The 5,510-nt window shown below is 38.8% G+C and overlaps 1 long non-coding RNA gene across 1 annotated transcript; it reads left to right on the top strand.

Moving 5' to 3' along the window:
• Positions 1-682: 682 nt before the first annotated feature.
• On the top strand, positions 683-5,307 carry LOC111532560. Its single transcript, XR_002728581.2, has 4 exons — positions 683-2,195; positions 3,076-3,124; positions 3,569-3,664; positions 4,248-5,307. It is a non-coding gene; the product is annotated as an uncharacterized LOC111532560 (long non-coding RNA).
• Positions 5,308-5,510: the final 203 nt, after the last annotated feature.

Below are 5,510 nucleotides of genomic sequence, written 5' to 3'. Positions count from 1 at the left end.
AATAGTGGAATCTAGAAGAAATGTTAATGATCTAATATGGAATCTAGATAGGATGTGATGGTTTAAAATCTATGGCTATATGAGGTATTTTGATGAAAAAAAAGGCATAAAACAATACTTGGCTGTACTTACTCTAAGGATGGTAGTAGTTTTCCAAAAGCTTTGAACTTAGCTTTTTGTGTATATTTTTGCTTGGGGATATATCTTATGATTGAACTTTCTTGAAATGACCCTAATGTCAGTATTTTCTCTCACTTTTGTTATCGTAGAAACTGTTGTGGTTGTCAACTGGGTTGTCTTCCTGAAGTATGAAGCCGGTATATATTGACTGAAGTTGCTAATGGCTACTTCTTTACGGATTCATATGGGGGAGTGAATGGAGCACACAGGCCTAAAACAAAAACAAAACACAAAATCACCAGGAAGGTTTCTTTCTTATTTAAAACATTAAATCATACGTCCACATGCCCAACACCAAACTTAAGAAATAGAACCTTTGGCTGTGCGTGGTGGCTCACACCTGTAATCCCAGGATTTGGGAGGCCGAGGTGGGTGGATCCCTTGAGGTCAAGAGTTCGAGACCAGCCTGGCCAAGATGCAAAACCCCATCTCCATCAAAAATACAAAAAATTAGCCAGATGTGGTGGCGCATAACTGTAATTCCAGCTACTCGGGAGGCTGGGGCAGGAGAATCGCTTAAACTCGGGAGGCAGAGGTTGCAGTGAGTTGAGATTGCACCACTGCACTCCAGCCTGGGTGACAAAGGTAAACTTCATCTAAAAAGAAAGAAAAAGAAAAGCTAAGCATGGGCTTAATTTCTCTGAGGTTTAAAGCTGCTGCAAAGAGTTACTCTTCATGAAGTAGGTGGGATCCCAGCTGGGTCATGAAATGTGAGTGGGGTTTGATCAGCTGGTGGAAGTTGAAGGATAATTATTTATGTAGGTAATAGGTAAACACAATCAGGTGTCTAGGAAAGAGAATGAGGGATTCAGAGTGTAGGAGACCAGTTGGAGCTATAAAACAAGGAGGATAGGATTCATGTCGAAGGTTTGTAGGAAATCGTGCTGGCGTAATATCTTGTACTCAAACAGTTCCATGGATTGGTGACAGATCTTTTTTTTTCTTTTTTCTGATAAGTCAACTGTTATGCCTGGATATTCATCTATCTATGTAACTGGTTGAGAAACAGGGGAGTAACAGCAAAGAAGCTGTCTTAGAATAAATCTGGTGGCAGCAGAAGAGAATATGAGACACATTGTCCTCACAGAGCTTGAAGAGAGTGACGGTAGTTTGAGGGCCACGCTGTTGTCTTAGAGTGAAGTGTGGAGAACCTATATGGGTTTGGTAGTCATGGGTATGGAAGGAAGAACGAAATGTGAAAGCCCATTGGCGGCAGAATCAAAATGGCTTGGTCTTTGTAGTCCACTATTAAGTGAGGAGGAGGAATTATTGGCTGACTTAGGAAGAAGTAAAACATGTGAAATATCAATAAAACACAAAGCTTGCGATTTTAGTCAGGGTAAAACTTAAACATTGTATGATTCTAGTGAGATTATTGAGCAGTTTTGTTCCATGTATTTTATATCCCATATCTTCTAGTTAGGACCCTATTTCTTTATTTCTTGACATAGCCAAACATTTTTCAAACTGACAGCTTTATTGTGATACAGTTTTTATGTGATAAGCCTCACCCTTCAAGCGTACAGTTCAGTGGTTTTTAGTATATTCAGAGTTATGCAACCATTACCACCGCCTAATTTGAGAACATTTTCATCTCCCTAAAAAGAAACCCCGTACCCATCAGCAGTCACGTACCTCTCTCCCCTACCCTTCATCCTGGCAAACTCTGATCTAATTTCTATCTCTGTAGATTTGCCTGTCCTGGACATTTCATATCAATAGACTCATACAAAACGTGGCATTTTGTGACTGGCTTTTCTTTACAGTGATTATAAATCAAATGCCTGAAGAGGCTAAGCTTAGGATAGTGTTTGCTGTACAACTTTGACAACTGAACTTTTTTAAAGTTGAAAATATGACTGTGTCTGTATATATGGCATATTATCTTAGATGACCCTTACTTGGATTATTAAGAATTTTTTCTTCTGGTGTTCTTGAACTGTCTCAACATTCAGCAGGAACCCTTTGGCGACAAAGAGCATTAAGAATGTGGAACACATATTGACAAAATGAAGGTAATTTAAAACAGTAGTAGAGTCGACCACTTTCCCGTGTCGCTGCTGCTGACACTGTGTATTAAGAAAAGTTTACTTACCTTACTTTTGATGGAGGTGCTAGAACTATTTCTTTCTTGTGTTTAGATTTCAACAACCCTTTGCATAGGTATTATGTGGTTGTACAAATGTACTTTCTTTTAATCTGAAAACACAGAAACTTCCTTTCTTCCCACTTTCTGAGACTCTGCAGCCTTAAAGGAAGAGTGGGGGTACTTTAAAGGAAAGGTGGTGGTGGCTGGGTAATGGGGAACAATGTCTACTGTATACTTCCTTTCCCAAAACAAGTCCCTGTCTACCGTCAGAATTTCCAAAATGTGAAGATCAAGTGTGGTGTTAACTCATTAACTAATGACTAGACTTTGAGTGGTTGTGGAAGCAAAATCTCAGTGAGTGCCTGGATGTTCTAATTCTGTTCAATCAGTGAGTGCACATTCTATACAATACTCTCTCAGTCCAGTGACAGATTTAAGCAGTGGGAGATAGATTTCTATGTTTCAGAAATGAAATACACAAAGAATAAACATTTTTAATCCCCTGATTCTTTACCCGAGTTTAATGTTTTAGAGAGTTTATCTTGTAGATTTTCTTTCCCTTCCATTAAACTGTTACTTTCAAAAGTCCCAGAATTTGGGGAAAGCAAGTGGGAGAGACACTGGCTTGGATTCTCCAGGAGAAGGGAGTGAAGAGGACTTCTTTCCCTCATTTTATTATTGAATAATGTCATGAGAACAATTATTAAGGTGAATGGTCTATAGTAGACACTATAGGGCACGTCGAAATTGTTCAAGCAGGAATAATTCTCGTGATAATTTTTTCTGTTTCTTTTTTTCTTTTCAAGGTATCTATTGGGTGGAGGAGCATTATGTATGGAACTTCTCAGAAAACAGGTGATTATTTTCTTATAACATCCAATTTTCACCCTCAATACAGTGTTTCGATTATGGGAAGTTAGGTTGTAAGTAGAAGGTTCTCTTAAAGAAATTTTGGTGTTTTTTATTTTATTGTATTTTTTTATTTTCATAGCTCCTACTTTCAAGAATGAAAAAGGTCAACCAGTAAAATGAGATTGTACTTGGTGTGAATCTATGCTGGGATCGGCATTAAGAGTGACCTTTATTTAAGGTTCTAATTTGCTCATGGTTGGGCACCTAGAACGTCAGTTTGTTGGTTTTGTGAGATTCTGGAAATGGTCCAATTTTACTTTTTCCTCTTGTCGCCAGATGTTTTAACACTGATCTGCTGCTGTTGAGGTATATGCCATCTTGCTAGGCCTTCTCAAGTGGGAATCAGGAATGCTGCTGTGTCCTAAGGATGTTTTGTTCTTCCCGTAGGGCTGCTGCAGTGCCTACTCAATAGAACCGGTCATCGTGCAAAGAAATGCCACCTGACTCAAAGGCAAAGCCAGAGTGCAGCTTGGAGCAAAGAAGGTACTTTTGTTAAGAATTTTACGTAAACCATAAGAGATATTTTCTATTACTTTGTGAGCCTTCTTCCTGTCTTGACTTAATTCTTTTTGAGAGAATTCAATTCATTTTCATTTGGTTTGTTTTCTTCTTGTTATAAAGATGATCTATAGAAAATATAGAAGTATAAGAAAATTAAAGATACTAACTGATAATCGCTTAATGATTTAGTATCAGCTTGTTTAGTCTTTGTTATATTTACTGTAGGCAAACATGGCTACAGTTGTCAATTTATTATTGATATGTATACCCTAGTAAGGTAAAAGTTTTATGTACTTTGAAGTTTTGCAAAATTGAGTTCATGTTATAGAATTAATTCCCAATGAACTTTTCTGTGCTAGGCACTAGTCTTTTTATTTATTTCTTTATTTCTTTATTGATTTATTTTTCCTTTTTTTGCCCTCTGGACCTATACTTACCAAGCCTTTTTATTTGTTACTTTTTGTTAACTCTTTCGATCCTCTTAAGAACTTAAAAAGAGGGTATTACTAATATCTGCATCTTGTAGATGAGGTAACTGAAGGTAACCGAAGGTAACTTGTCCAAGGTCACAGGTGGCAGAGCAAGGATTAAAACCAGACAGTCTGGCAGCCCAAGGCCCAATCAAGAGGAGCTGAGAGTAAGCCATGGGGCAGAAGGATGTTGGTGAGGCTGCTTTCCTCTTTAGTTAACATGAAACACAGGCTGTAACTTTAATTCTAGGACATTGCCAAGAAAGTCTTCCAAAGCCATAGCTTGTTTGCCATGACCATGACTTTTAGCAAGAATTTGTGGCTTAAAGACAACATGGTGCTCTGAGAAGCTTCTGTTCACTCTCAGGGAGGGACTGGTAGTCGAGCTAAATAGTGAAATCCTGGAGCACACAGCCTTTAGGGCAGCTTCTGACCTATTTCTGTGGTCAGGAAAGATACCTGTCTTTCCCTGCTGCCCAGAACCTCCAGTTACTCACCTTCAGAGTTTCCTCTTCTGTGATCACATTCAGATGAGAGATCTGTTTTGTTTTTCTCCGGGTAGGAGGAAGTGAGTCACCACCTACACTGAGCAGTCTAGTCTTCTGTGTATAAATGAACAAGGTTGGGCAGCCAAATTTGAGAACCTTGTATAATCCTGATATTCTCCAAGAGAATCCAACAGGATGTCAGGATTATGCACGGTGGTAAAGTGGTCTCCTGTTAGTTGTGTCCACAGCTCTCATCAGAAGCAGACACAGATACATTTGTAGGAAAGCATCTCTAACGTAAGCCTGTAGGATTCCCAGAGATTAAAAGCAGGTAACAATGAATTCAGTGACATCATAGCATTCAAGTAGTCAACCCAACATATTTCAGAATTGTCAGAAACAATGAATCATATGTTTCCCAAAGACTGCAGGTTTTGGAATTATCAGATGCAAAACACGGACTTCAAATATTAGAATTGGGAGAAAATAGTTACATGTGAAATAAACCTAATATATAAAAAAAGATGGACTCATAAAACTGAGTGAGCAGTAAGACCACCAGGAATGATGAGGAAGATCTGAAGGGAAAATGGATGAAACAGAACTTACAGAAATAAAATACATAGCTGGGTATGGTGGCTCACACCTGTAATCCCAGCACTTTTTGAGAGGCAAAGGTGGGAGGATGGCATGAGCCCAGGAGTTGGAGACCAGCCTGGACAACATGTTGAGAACTCATTTCTACAAAAAATACCCACCACCACCACCAAGAAAAAAATACCCGACCACCACCGCCAAAAGAAATACCCAACCACCACCACCAAAAAAAAAAAGTTAGCTGGGTATGCCTATAATCCCAGCTACTCAGGA

This window comes from Piliocolobus tephrosceles, unplaced genomic scaffold (assembly GCF_002776525.5).
Source record: "Piliocolobus tephrosceles isolate RC106 unplaced genomic scaffold, ASM277652v3 unscaffolded_36241, whole genome shotgun sequence".
NCBI lineage: Eukaryota > Metazoa > Chordata > Mammalia > Primates > Cercopithecidae > Piliocolobus > Piliocolobus tephrosceles.
Note: the sequence above shows the minus strand (reverse complement) of the source record. Positions and strands in the feature narration are given on the sequence as shown.